The sequence below is a fragment of the Malus domestica genome, chromosome 06, assembly GCF_042453785.1.
Source record: "Malus domestica chromosome 06, GDT2T_hap1".
NCBI classification, from domain to species: domain Eukaryota; kingdom Viridiplantae; phylum Streptophyta; class Magnoliopsida; order Rosales; family Rosaceae; genus Malus; species Malus domestica.
In genome coordinates this window covers 22,031,161-22,046,516 of record NC_091666.1, presented here as the reverse complement: position 1 = coordinate 22,046,516, position 15,356 = coordinate 22,031,161, and the positions used below count along the sequence as shown (strand labels likewise).

General features: G+C 38.7%; 1 long non-coding RNA gene across 1 annotated transcript; it reads left to right on the top strand.

The window, feature by feature from the left end:
• Positions 1-5,536: 5,536 nt before the first annotated feature.
• On the top strand, positions 5,537-6,214 carry LOC139196700 (uncharacterized). The gene is made up of 3 exons (XR_011581798.1): positions 5,537-5,619; positions 5,837-6,015; positions 6,147-6,214. It is a non-coding gene; the product is annotated as an uncharacterized lncRNA (long non-coding RNA).
• The last annotated feature ends 9,142 nt before the right edge of the window (positions 6,215-15,356 follow it).

Genomic DNA, 15,356 nt, shown 5'->3' with positions numbered 1-15,356 from the left:
ATGTTTTTAAAAAAATAATAATAATAATTTATTTTGCCACGTGGCATAAATGTGGCAGCCACATCAGCACTTAACGGATCAATGGATGCACAATGTAACAAAGGTATTATTTTAAAATAAAATAGTACAAGAGGTATGAAAGTGAAATGTTTTAAAGATGTTGTATGGGGTTGTAGTACACCTTAAACCTAAAGGGTTACTATGTAATTTACCCTTCAATTAATCAATCGAGAAATAATATCCATAATTCAAAACAAACCAAAACCAAACAAATTATTCCAAAGACTTAGAAAAATTGTCCAAAAATTAAACCATAAACCTAAAAATAAGGGGGGTTCGGCCACTAAAGGTTAAAACACCCTAAAAAAATGTCTAGAAGAATAAAACTTAGTAGTCCGTAGGAGTTGATGCCTCCTGAAAATTTTGATATCTCCATGGATGTAGTAGCATCTTCGGGATGTTCCACATTGGCAAAGTTAGACTCACGACGGAAATGATACTTGGCACTGGCCTCGGAGGTAGCTCTACATACACGTGACCAATGATTCTTTGATCCACAGTGTTAGCACATGTCCATTTCAGTGAAAGTTGATTGAACGATAGCTTTTCCCTTATTCTTGAATTTCACGGCCTTAAGTGAAAGGGGTTAGTGCTTCTGGGTCAAATTTCCTCCCTTGGGTTCTGTTGACCTTGGGCCCGTGAGCGGGCTTGCTGCCCATTACCATGGGCATGACGATGTTTTTGTTGTTTATGGCTATTAGAATTGGTTGTATGCGCTTCAGGTGCAGCGTTCGAGACAGTGGATCGAGTTTGATGATTTTTCATCAAAAGCTGGTTCTGTTTTTCAAAGAAAAGTAAAACAAAAATCAAATCTGAAAATTTGGTGAACTTTTATACTCTATATTGTTGCGCAAGACAATATTGGTAGCATGGAAAGTTGAATATGTCTTCTCCAGGAGATATGCATATGTTAAATCCACTTTAGAGAACTTAACCAGTGATCGGATTCTACAAACTTCAAGGTTGTATTCATTCATGGACTTAAAGTCTTGGAAGCGTAGATGCTGCCAGTCATGTCTTGCTTCAGGCAAGTAAATGTCTTCTGGTGATCGAAACGATCAGCCAAAGCAAGCCAGATGGTGCGTGGGTCCTCTTTAGCAAGGTACTCGGTTTGCAGTGCATCATGGATGTGTCCTTGAATGAAGATCATTGCAGTGGCTTTTTGAGCTTCATCTACGGGGGTGGCGTTGGTAGGTGCTTGGATGATGGCTTTAATACCCTTTGCAGTAAGAGGGAGCTTCACGTCTTAAACCCGGTTTAGGTAGTTTCTTCAAGATACTTCTAGAGTGGTAAAATCGAGCTTTTTCAAGTTCGACATGTCCCTAAAATCGAGGGTACAATAAAACGTGGTTAGTCATGTGGTAATCCATAAACATACATCGTAGAGCATTCGGGTTCTATAGATATGTATTGTTTAATTTAAACATGAAAGCTACATGTTTCATGTGGTAAGTTTTGAATGAAAACTTCGGGTTTTAAAGGCACTAAATATGAAAATGCATGTTCAATTTAGTTTTATGAATGATTAGTTCATAATGGAGATGTTTCTACAAGAACACAGAATGCAATATGCTAATAAGTGTAGTAGATTTGAGTTGCTTTGGGAAATCAAGTGTGAGAGCTTCGAGACTACGAAAGGATGTCGACGGTTCAAAATAGAAAAATAAATTATTGAATTGTTAATGTCCAAAAGTGATCTTTAGGCCAATAATTTTGGATTACTTATCAGATTAATGGATTGCAGGTCTCTTTAATTAATTCAATAGATCGGGACCAAACGGGGTCAATTGTGGAAGCAAAATAATGACAGACGTGTCATATTAGCTTCGGTTGGTGATAAACCAAGTGATAATTAAATTAGAATTAATTAGCGTAAACCAAAATACCTAAAACATAAAAATAGAAATTTGGGCATGATTTATAACGCATGAAGCTTGTATATGTATATTGTATATGAATATATCGGAAGGAAAATATAAATATAGGGGACTTATGCATTATGGGGAATCTTTTCATGCTTTGTGGACGTTTCAAATATCTTACTTTATTTTAAGCGTACCTGATTGGCAGAAACAAATAAAAACCTTTGAATTTTGTAGAAGAAAACCTTCTCCTACGATCCTTCAATTCCTTAGCTTCTGGCAATAGCGTATTGATAACGTGTTGTAGGCCTATTTGACTGAACTGTATTTAGGACTAGAGAGGGAGAGAGGCCGACAGCAAGCAAGAGAAGAAAGAGATTTTATTGTGGGATGTGTGTTGTATCACCTCATTATGCCTTTATTTATAGTAGTAAGATAGGTTAAATCCTTACCCTAATAGGATTACAACTCTAATAGGATAATAATTACTAAAGGGAATATTCCAAGATATTCCTAGATATAGGATTTAGACAATCATATTCCTATTCTAAACATGACTGCAACAAGTTGGAATATTTCTCATTTTTTGACTACTTAATTAAAGAAGAATTCATCTTCGCTGTACTAAATTAGTAAATATTACATCAAGTCTCTTTGTAAGGTGGATTATAAAGAGAGAGAGAGAAAGAGAAAGAGCATTATTTAGAAGCAATTTATCAAATATTTAATTGTTTTATTTTTCGGTTCATTATTTTCACAACACAACGAAATAAAATATATTTTTTCAAGGGTGAACTGTTGATTAGTTTCAAAATTATCACCTAAGTAAAAATTAGGTTTCTAAATTAATTATTTTAGTAATTAAGTCCCTAAATTCATTAAAAACAACTAAGTTTTTCCCTAATATTATTTTCAAAGCTATTTTATCAAATTTTTCATCAACTTGAATTACATGACACGTTTTAGAGGGTAATGCCGTCATTTTCTTGCCTATAAGCCCTTAATATTGCATGCAGGTTCTGAATCTAGCATCTAATTTACCTTTCAAAGTTAACTCCGTACACAATTTCTTCGGAAAAAATAAGTCCTTAAACTATGAAAAATTACCAACTACCATCCAAAGTGTATCATATGCAAGTCACATGTTTTAAATTGGCGAAAAATTAAATAGAATATCTTCGAATTTAATAAGGATGCAATTTGCATTTTATTAGTTTAAAGACTGATTTAAAAAAAAAAAAAGTGTATGACCTAGTTTTCACTTAGGTAATAAATTAGGGACTGAGCAGCAGTTCAACCTCTTTTTTTTTTTTTTTTTTTTTTTTTTTTTTAAGTTTAACAATATCAAACTAGCTATTAATTAACTCCTTAAATAAGAGGCCGACCCATGATTTGAAAATAGGGTGGCCTAACTTGAAGCCAATTTTTTTAAGCGGGTTAATTACAGTAACACTAACACGTCATGAGATTTATCGTGTTTTCATAAAAACTCATCACGTTTGAAACATTATACTAATACCCATTGAGATTCTAATTGTGACATCCTACATCGTCTAGGAAAGTGATCCTTAAATGTATATTTCCATTCCTACCTAGCACGAAACTTTTTGGGAGCTCATTGGCTTCGGGTTCCGTAGGAACTCCGAAGTTAAGCGAGAAGAAGGTCAAAGCACTCCTAGGATGGATGACCCACTGGGAAGTTGCTCGTGGGTTCCAAAAAACAAAAACCGTAAGGAAATGGTAAGCCCAAAGCTGACAATATCGTGCTATAGTGATGGAACGGGCCTGGGATGTGGTGGACCTGGGCCGGGATGTGACACTAATTCACTTTTACATAACCACCTTAGGGTTGACATCATTTTAAAATATTTTCGTACAGACCAATTTACCCTCAATATTAATTACTTTAAAATGTCTTTTAAAAATAGGGGTGTGCTATCCACACACCCCAAATTACTTCTCACACACTCCTTGTTAATTTTTGTCCGTTGATCTTCTTTAATTTATTCGATCCGACGGCCAAAAATTAAAAGAGTGTGAGAAGTAAAATGGGGTATGTGGATATCACACCCCTAAAAATAAATATAATTAAAACAATTTTTTGGATCAAGAAAAACATAAAAAAAAACCTCTCACTCGCGTCCACCTCAGTCTTCCCCTCCCTTCACCAACCACCCCATTACGGACTCGGATCCTCTTCGGACTTGTGTTCGGATCTCATGGACCAATTCATATAAATAAATACAAATAGACAATTTGAAGGATTACTGACAATTATCTTTCCATAAGTGTCCTTGTTTATGTGTGTTAATATATATATATATATATATATATATATATAGAGAGAGAGAGAGAGAGAGAGAGAGAGATGGTACTGACTGAGGTTACGTTTGATTTCGTAAATGGTGACAGAACCGGGATGAGGAAAGGATGGGATTCCTGGAGTGGGAGATGAGCAGTAGTGGTAGGGTTTTTCTTCTTAGTGGTGGGGTTCCTCTTCTCTGCTGCTCTCAAAATTGCAATGGCCACTATTCCTCTTTTCCGTATTCTGCTCTTTTTTTCGTAGTCTGCCTTAAAGGGGTTATGTGAAACTACCACAGTGGTGGAGAGGAATGTCGTCCTTGCACAATGACGTGAGTTCGAATCACGTCGGCTCTTTAATCTAACTTCTAATCTAACAAATTTATCGTTTGACAAACAACAACAACAAAGCCTTTTCCCACTAAGTGGGGTCGGCTATATGAATCCTAGAACGCCATTGAGCTCGGTTTTGTGTCATGTCCTCCGTTAGATCCAAGTACTCTAAGTCTTTTCTTAGGGTCTCTTCCAAAGTTTTCCTAGGTCTTCCTCTACCCCTTCGGCCCCGAACCTCTGTTCCGTAGTCACCTCTTCGAACCGGAACGTCAGTAGGCCTTCTTTGCACATGTCCAAACCACCGTAACCGATTTTCTCTCATCTTTCCTTCAACTTCGGCTACTCCTACTTTACCTCGGATATCCTCATTCACAATCTTCTCCTTTCTCGTGTGCCCACACATCCCACGAAACATCCCACGAAGCATCCTTATCTCCGCTACACCCATTTTGTGTACGTGTTGATGCTTCACCGCCCAACATTCTGTGTCATACAACATCGCTGGCCTTATTGCCGTCCTATAAAATTTTCCCTTAAGCTTCAGTGACCTACGACGATCACACAACACGCCGGATGCACTCTTACACTTCATCCATCCAGCTTGTATTCTATGGTTGAGATCTCCATCTAATTCTCCGTTCTCTTGCAAGATAGATCCTAGGTAGCGAAAACGGTCGCTTTTTGTGATCGTCGCTAGATTGCTCCGGTCATTAGTGTGGATAAGTATATAAATGGATAGAGATAGGAAAGCAAACACCAGATTTACGTGGTTCACCCATATTGGCTACGTCCATGAAATAGAGGAGTTCTCATTAATTGTGAAGGGTTTACACAAGTACATAGGTTCAAGCTCTCTTTTAGTGAGTACAAGTGAATGATTTAGTACAAATGACATTAGGAAATATTGTGGGAGAATGATCTCGTAATCACGAAACTTCTAAGTTCTGGAGTGTGGTATCGTCTTGACTTGCCTTATCTGTCTCGTAGGTAGATGTGGCATCTTCTCTGGAAGTACTCTTCCTCCATCCAGGGGTGGTATCTTTAACTGGTGGAGATGCACAAGGTAATGTATCAATTTCACTTGAAGCTTACTTGTAGTTTCAGGCTTGGTCAAGCGCGATACAAACCATGTAGTAGGAGTCCTTCAAGTCGCCGAGCTAAGGGATCTGCTGAAAGAGGTGACAGACAAGGTAAGCAATCAGAGCTCCCAGCAATCAGTCCCAGATCAGAACTTTGATTTCGAGTTCCGGCTAATTGTTCACATTCTCCCTATCTTGCAGGCAGCATGAAAGATAAAGAGAAGAAAAATGAGAAGAGATGATATGGGATACTTTTGCTTTTGAAGAAGTAACTTTCCACAGGCTTATTCTTGAACTGGGCTGGAGGGTTTTCTGGTTTCCTCCAGAGTATAAGGCCGACTGAAGAATTTGAGGGTCAAAACAAGTCCATCAAATCTATAGTACGTTCGACCCTGCTGATATGAGATACTTTTGCTTTTGACAGAGTAGTGGATGTATCGGCACGTGTGCTGTTACGCTTGTCTCTACATGCTTCCTTGTATCCTTCTCACTTGCCCTATATGTTCCTCAGGCAGATGCAGTATCTTCCCTGGAAGCATAAGATGTTGAAGATGAGTACTCGAGAGCAATGCCAGGTAAGTAATCAAGTAAGGGGTTCTAGGCAGTCAATTCCTGACTGGAAGCTTGATTCCAAGTGCTGACTGATTGCTCTCTTTCTCTTTGTCTTGTAGGTAAGAACAAGGCCAAAGGAAAAGACAGGGAAAAAACATGATATAGGATACTCTTGCTTTTAACCCTGATGATATGAGATATTCTTGCTCTAGTATAGCTTGTTTGCAGAGGTATTATCGGGGGGAAAGAAAGCTGAATATTTCGAAAGGCTTCTTTGGAAGTGCCCTTTCAGATATGAGGAAGGGTTGAGCATTTTTGCAGGTCTGCCTGTCTGTTGGGGATGGAGGTCAACATATATAGGAGTCTCCCTAACAACAAGTAGTAATGCTATTCCCTTACCCTGCTTGGTCATAACACGGTAGTGGGAGCTGCCAGCTTCACATGTTTTAACTTTGTCAGAGCACTTTGAAAAAGTGGTCTGTGGTATCTGGAAAGCTGATGTTGCGTGTAAAGATTACAGACAAGCTTTATCCAAGGAGATCCGGCTCTTGAAGTTGGGAAAGTGGTGCCTCCTCGGTTTTCGAACAAGCAATCCTGTCGGAGATCTGGCTCTCGAGATTCGGAGAACGATGCCTTTTCGATTTTTGAGAAAGCCATCCTGCTAGGGGTCTGGCTCTCGAGATTCGGATAGCGGTGTCTCTTCGATTTTTGAGAAAGTAATCATGTTGGGAGTCTGGCTCTCGAGATTCGGAGGGCGGTGCCTCTTCGATTTTGGAGCAAGCAGTCTTGTTGGGAATGTTTTCTTGAATGTGAGAAAAGGTTGGGCATGTTTGCTAGTCTATCTTGCCACGAAGCACAGAGGTTGACACACAGGGACTTTCTAATTATCCAGCAGTGGTACTGTTCCTTTACCCTTGTGGGTAATAATATGGTAGCTAGACCTTCAAAATTTATGTGTCTAAACTTTGTTAGTGCTGTTTCTTTGCTATTCTTTTACCCTTCTTGGTCAGAGCGGTGTAGTGGGAGCTGCAAGCTTCACGTGTCTCAACTTTGTCAGAGAACTTTGGCAAAGTTATCTGTGGTACCCATGAGCTAATGTTGCGTGTGGGAAGTGGGTGATTGAACAGTAAGATTCATGTGCTTTCTACTTCACCAGAAATCTTCGACATAATGCCCATAATTTCTGCAAAGCTGACAGGTGCTGACAAGGCTGGAAAAGTAGGTGCCTCTTCGATTTCTGAGATTGGCCCTTGTGGTCTTTGAGCAGCCCAGCTTTTGAGAAAGCAAGCGCCTCTTCGATTTCTGATATCGGCCTTCGTGGTCTTTGAGCAGCCCAACTTTTGAGAAAGCGAACGTCTCGTGGTCTCTGAGCAGCCCAGCTTTTGAGAAAACAAACGCCTCTTCGATTTCTGAAGCTCCGTCGAGTGCAGATTTTTATAGAGGCTGCCATTAAGTTCCAAAGCACACTTGAATCTCCACCAGTAGAAGCTCTATTCTTGCACTTCTAAGATCTTGATTTGTCCGACCTCTTCTCTCTTCAACACATTTGAAAATGTTTGCCCCCCCCGACCGTCGTTTTGACTTGAACCTTGTTGAAGAGGCAGCCACGCCTTCTCCAGACAACATATGGCGCCCATCCTTCGTCTCCCCTACTGGTCCTCTTACTGTTGGGGATTCCGTGATGAAGAATGATATGACCGCTGCGGTAGTGGCCAGGAACCTTCTCACTCCCAAAGATAACAGACTACTTTCCAAACGGTCTGATGAGTTGGCTATTAAGGATTCTCTGGCTCTTAGTGTTCAGTGTGCAGGTTCTGTGTCTAACATGGCCCAACGCCTATTTGCTCGAACCCGCCAAGTTGAATCATTGGCGGCTGAAGTGATGAGTCTCAAACAGGAGATTAGAGGGCTCAAGCATGAGAATAAACAGTTGCACCGGCTCGCACATGACTATGCTACAAACATGAAGAGGAAGCTTGACCAGATAAAGGAATCTGATGGTCAGGTTTTACTTGATCATCAAAGATTTGTGGGTTTGTTCCAAAGGCATTTATTGCCTTCGTCTTCTGGAGCTATACCGCGTAATGAAGCTCCAAATGATCAACCTCTGCTACCTCCTCCTTCTAGGGTTCTGTCTAGTACTGAGGCTCCAAATGATCCCCCTCCAGTGCCTGCTTTTTCTGGGGCTCTACCGACTACTGAGACTTCTCCTAAGCAACCTTTGTGAAGGCTCCCTCTTGTTTGTTTATTTTGACTCATGTATATGAACATATTTGTGACTTATCAGGGATATCAATAAATAGCTTTCCGTCATTTCAACGTATTGTGTTGAATACACCAAAGCCTTCTTCGCTAAGTTCTCTGAATTTTCTTTTGTTGAAGCTTGTATGTTGAAGCTTTGTGAGTGGAGCATGTAGGTTGAGGTAGTATTCCCTTAATTTCCTGAGTGAGGAAAACTTCTTGGTTGGAGACTTGGAAAATCCAAGTCACTGAGTGGGATCGGCTATATGAATCTTTGAACGCCATTGTGCTCGGTCCTGTGTCATGTCCTCCGTTAGATCCAAGTACTCTAAGTCTTTTCTTAGAGTCTCTTCCAAAGTTTTCCTAGGTCTTCCTCTACCCCTTCGGGCCTGAACCTCTGTCCCATAGTCGTATCTTCTAATCAGAGCGTCAGTAGGCCTTCTTTGCACATGTCCAAACCACCGTAACCGATTTTCTCTCATCTTTCCTTCAATTTCGGCTACTCCTACTTTACCTCGGATATCCTCATTCCTAATCTTATCCTTTCTTGTGTGCCCACACATCCAACGAAGCATCTTCATCTCCGCTACACCCATTTTGTGTACGTGTTGATGCTTCACCGCCCAACATTCTGTGGCATACAGCATCGCCGGCCTTATTGCCGTCCTATAAAATTTTCCCTTGAGCTTCAGTGGCATACGGCGGTCACACAATACGCCGGATGCACTCTTCCACTTCATCCATCCAGCTTGTATTCTATGGTTGAGATCTCCATCTAATTCTCCGTTCTTTTGCAAGATAGATCCTAGGTAACGAAAACGATCGCTCTTTGGTATTCTTGATCTCCGATCCTCACCCCTAACTCGTTTTGGCCTCTATTTGCACTGAACTTGCACTCCATATATTCTGTCTTTGATCGGCTTAGGCGAAGACCTTTAGATTCCAACACTTCTCTCCAAAGGTTAAGCTTTGCATTTACCCCTTCCTGAGTTTCATCTATCAACACTATATCGTCTGCGAAAAGCATACACCAAGGAATATCATCTTGAATATGTCCTGTTAACTCATCCATTACCAACGCAAAAAGGTAAGGACTTAAGGATGAGCCATGATGTAATCCTACAGTTATGGGAAAACTTTCGGTTTGTCCTTCATGAGTTCTTACGGCAGTCTTTGCTCCTTCATACATATCCTTTATAGTTTGGATATAAGCTACTCGTACTCCTTTCTTCTCTAAAATCCTCCAAAGAATGTCTCTTGGGACCCTATCATACGCTTTTTCCAAATCTATAAAGACCATGTGTAAATCCTTTTTCCCATCTCTATATCTTTCCATCAATCTTCGTAAGAGATAGATTGCCTCCATGGTTGAGCGCCCTGGCATGAACCCGAATTGGTTGTCCGAAACCCGTGTCTCTTGCCTCAATCTATGCTCAATGACTCTCTCCTAGAGCTTCATTGTATGACTCATTAGCTTAATACCCCTATAGTTCATGCAATTTTGTACGTCGCCCTTATTCTTGTAGATAGGCACCAAAGTGCTCGTTCGCCACTCATTTGGCATCTTCTTCGTTTTCAAAATCCTATTGAAAAGGTCAGTGAGCCATGTTATACCTGTCTCTCCCAAAACTTTCCACACTTTGATTGGTATATCGTCTGGGCCTACTGCTTTTCTATGCTTCATCTTCTTCAAAGCTACAACCACTTCTTCCTTCCGGATTCGACGATAAAAAGAGTAGTTTCTACACTCTTCTGAGTTACTCAACTCCCCTAAAGAAGCACTCCTTTCATGTCCTTCATTGAAAAGATTATGAAAATAAGCTCTCCATCTATCTTTAACCGCGTTCTCTGTAGCAAGAACCTTTCCATCCTCATCCTTGATGCACCTCACTTGGTTTAGGTCCATTGTCTTCTTTTCCCTTGATCTAGCTAGTTTATAGATATCCAACTCTCCTTCTTTGGTATCTAGTCGCTTATACATATCGTCATAAGCCGCTAACTTAGCTTCTCTCACAGCTTTCTTAGCCTCTTGCTTCGCTTTTCTATACCTTTCACCATTTTCATCGGTCATATCCTTGTATAAGGCTTTACAACATTCCTTCTTAGCCTTCACCTTTGTTTGTACCTCCTCATTCCACCACCAAGATTCCTTTTGGTGTGGGGCAAAACCCTTGGACTCTCCTAACACCTCTTTTGCTACTTTTCGGATACAACTAGCCATGGAATCCCACATTTGGCTAGCTTCCCCCTCTCTATCCCACACACACTGGGTGATTACTTTCTCTTTGAAAATGACTTGTTTTTCTTCTTTTAGATTCCACCATCTAGTCCTTGGGCACTTCCAAGTCTTGTTCTTTTTTCTCACTCTTTTGATATGTACATCCATCACCAACAAGCGATGTTGATTAGCCACGCTCTCTCCTGGTATAACTTTGCAATCCTTACAAGTTATACGATCCCCTTTTCTCATTAGAAGAAAATCTATTTGTGTTTTTGACGACCCACTCTTGTAGGTGATCACATGTTCTTCTCTCTTCTTAAAGAATGTGTTGGCTAAGAAGAGATCATATGCCATTGCAAAATCCAAGATAGCTTCCCCATCCTCGTTTCTCTCCCCAAAACCATGGCCACCATGAAAACCTCCATAGTTGCCTGTCTCCCTGCCCACGTGTCCATTTAAATCTCCTCCTATAAATAACTTCTCCGTCTGAGCAATTCCTTGCACCAAGTCTCCAAGGTCTTCCCAAAATTTCTCCTTCGAACTCATATCCAACCCTACTTGAGGTGCGTACGCACTAATCACATTGATAAGTTCTTGTCCTATTACAATCTTGATTGCCATGATTCTATCTCTTACCTTCTTGACATCTACAATATCTTGTGTCAAGGTCTTGTCCACAATGATGCCAACACCGTTTCTCGTTCTATTTGTGTCCGAGTACCAAAGTTTAAACCCTGAGTTTTCTAGATCTTTTGCCTTAAGACCAACCCACTTAGTTTCTTGTAGGCACATAATATTTATCCTTCTCCTCACCATAACTTCCACTACTTCCATAGATTTTCCCGTTAAGGTTCCTATATTCCACATTCCTAAACGCATTCTACTCTCCTGAACTCTACCCTTCTGTCCTAGCTTCTTCACCCTCTCCCGTCCAATGGAATCAAAGTACTTCTTTTGTGTGTCCCGTGTAAAGTTGATAGGTGCATATGCTCCCAAACAACTTTGAGTGGAGTCGTTCGAAAAGAAGTTTCTATGGCCCCCTTGCTCATTTAACACTGCATCCGGGTGCCTATGGAAATACAGCGACCCTTACTCACTTATCACTGTGCTCGGGCCACACAGCGCGCCACTTACGGGTGACGCCCTAGCTTTAGCGCGATTTCGTTCTGAATTCATTTTCATAAGGATTCGACGTGACTGTGGAGTGCCGGCTGTCGACTACCTGACGCCCTCCCCCTCCTCCTTTACCCGGGCTTGGGACCGGCCATGTAAGATAAACTTACATAGGCGGAGTTAAATTTATTGTTTGACAAAAAAAAAAAAAAAAAAAAAAAAGTGAATTAAAGTCTCGGGCAGTGTTAGTGTAATGTTTCAAACATGAGGAATTTTTGTGAAAACAAGATAAACCTCAAGGGTGTCTGTGTAATGAACCCTTTTTTATATGAAGCTTGGAGCATTCGTGTTAACACCAAAAGCAAAGCATTCTCTCCTCAGACATTACCTCCATCCAACAGTTGGTTTTGATAGAGTTTCCATCATCCTCTACTGTGTTGCTCTCAGTAATTTCCAGGTTGCTTTGTGCCAAGTCTATATATTTGCACTTTCCATTAAGAAATAACGGCAGACAATCAAATAATTCATTTATGGGAAAATGTATACTTGGCATTTGATGGCATGAAGTAATCTGCATTAGCATGGAACAAAATAATAAGAGGTAGGAGAGAAGCAGCATTTCTAACTTGAATCATGAGTTCTGGAGAAATAAGTTGCAAAGATTGTTCTTCTTCCATTATGTTGTGAGAGGTTTTGAAATCATAAAAATTAAATGCATTTCGGACTAAAACTATGAAAGATTAAATGATATGTACCTCGGCGGTGGAATTGATACACTAAGTTAAACAAATTGTACCGGTTTGAAATCAAAAAACTCAAAAGTAACAAAAATACATGACAAGCACTTCGAAGGAAGATAGAAAATCTAGTTAAGAGCAACTCTATTTGGTGGGAAAACTTCTTGTTCATTTGGATATTGTCATTTTTGGTGTAAGAGAAAGAAGCATGAACATCAACATAAAAACTGTATTGCTGATCAATTTTTTAATAACATGATTTTTACTATGTGGTATCATTTTTTTGTTAGGGTTTGATTATTAGATGTAAGTTTATTTATAAATCTTACTTTTATTATTAATTGTATCTTGTACTTAATAGTAATTATGCAATAGAATATTGACATTTCATTTCATATTTAAAGTTTAAATTGAGTGTAGAAATAGGTTATATGAGTTAAAAAAAACTTTCCCAAATCATAATCGCTTTTCGCCATTTGGTAAAGCGTCATATGTAAAAGGTCTTATTATATGGGTATTGTATTTATTTTATAATATTTCCTTTTATGAAAAGCAAAAGTTTATTAAACCCCGGATAAACATGTCAAACACTAAAAAGTGAAAAACACAAATTAAAAAAAGAAAGAAAGAAAGAAAAAATAAACACAAAAAAGTTGAAAAACACAAATTAAAAAAAAAGAAAGAAAGAAAAGATAAATACAAACCCACGTTTATCCTCTTAATCTTCTCTTTGCAGTAGACGTGGGATTCAAATTCAAACCTAAAATCTACACGTTTCTACGGTGTTTTCCCTCGCCCAGTAACTTCCCACTCAATAAACCCGAGTCAGTTGTGATTATTTGCATATGAAAAAGAAAACTAAAATCTCCAAGCTCCAACCATTCCAAAAGTTAAAAAAGTCAACAATATGAAGTGAAGAACTGAGGTGAGTTTTTCTCTAATTTCTTTTCATTTTATTGATGAATGTTCTGTATGAATTTTTTTTGCGCTTTGTTGTTTTTTTTTTTTGTATCACTAACTTCCAGCTTTTCCCTTGCACCGGTTATGGTGATCCTCTAACTGGTGTTCAGGTAATTTCTGTTCTTAAATTTATTCTGAAGAAAAATAAAATTGTAGACGTCATGAAAAAGAAAGAAGGCTTACATGTTTATATGAATTTGCACTATCATAATTTTGTGTATATTTGAGTGTATCCACTTGGTTTGTACCACATGATTATCTTTTCTTTCTGTATTTACTTCTCTTACTTGAGATCAAATTAGTATATTCCCACCCAAGAAGTAAAAGATTTTATTTTATTTTTCTTTGTGCTTATGTCTATGTGAAGTAGACATATAGAAGATGCAGTTAGTGAGGTTCGAGCATTAAGGGCAGGATGTCACTCGTGAAGGACTTTTTTGTGGAGGTGTTCAAGGAAAAGTAAACTTCTAAGCTGACTATTTCTTAGTAAATGGAGGTGTACTTCATACTTGACACATAGTTTCGTGTTTCTTTTTTTTTTTTTTTTTGTCAAAATAGTTTCATATTTCTTACTATAAGACATTGGCTTTATACCTGATTTTGTTGTAGTTTAGTGTAATGCTTGTAATTTTTTTTAATAATTGATTAATTAAGAAATTATTGTATTACAGTAAATTTGCAATTGTGTGATTATATATTTATTTTTTATTTTTTTAATTAAATATTTTTTTTTTTTTTTGAAAATCTTATTACAACGGGCATTGACCGTGGTCAATTAGTGATCCACAATGGTCATAGCGCGTGATGCTAGATTCAAATTTACCACGGGTTAGATCTGTGATTATTATTTAATTGATAACGTGCTTTGACCGTGGTAGAAGTTCAAACTTTTCATCACGTCCAGATTACTAACGGACACAACGTCCGTGGTAATTTGCAATCAACCACGGACATTTACCGTGATAGATGTGGGTTTATCTTCTAGTGGTTGTATGACATCTACATCAAACCACCATGGGTTCAAGGCAATATGACCGTCGTCAGTGCTTGGGCTACGACTGGAAGTATAGCTTATTTTCTAAAATTTCGCCTGGCTATAGCCTAGGTAGCCCTGGGCGTCAGTCCGTCCCTGCCTCAAATTACATCTTTATTGAGTCTTCGTTTGAATGATGCTCACATTATAATACGTAGATTAATAATACTATAATGACTCGCATACAATTTTATCCACATCAACCATATGACTTGAGCTGAAAAGGCTTATGATCATATATGTGTGTGTGTGTCATCACTTGAGCTCGAACTACATAACATGTATAGGGATAAATGTGTGTTTTTGTCATTTATGCTACATTTACTGATCAGCTCTTTAATATTAGTAAATCATACACATGAGCACTTATCATCTTTTTAATATTAGTAAATTAGTAAATCAAACACATGAGCACGAATTATCTCTCTAATATTAGTAAATTAGTAAATCAAACACGAGTACGAATCATCTCTCTAATATTAGTAAATCATATATGAGCGGAATCAACCTTTATTAAAAAGGTTGCCAACAAGATATTAAGTTCAAATATTTTAACCGAGATAATAAGAGCTAATTAATCCATGGTTGGAGACTCTAGTTTTCATATATATATATATATATTGACACCTAGGATATATAAGTACAACACAAGAGTTAGCCTTTATAAGCGTATAAATAAACCATACAAGAGGTTAGTGCTGTATTACCATGCACGACTCCTATTTGATGGAACGAATGCAGGCAACAGCTGCTAGCCGTCGCAAATGCAACTAACCTTCGTTTCACAAACTTTGGTATGCTGGATTGCTGGTTGCCTTTAACGACCCCGTGACGAACGACAAGCTTCTGTTGCCACCTGTGGCA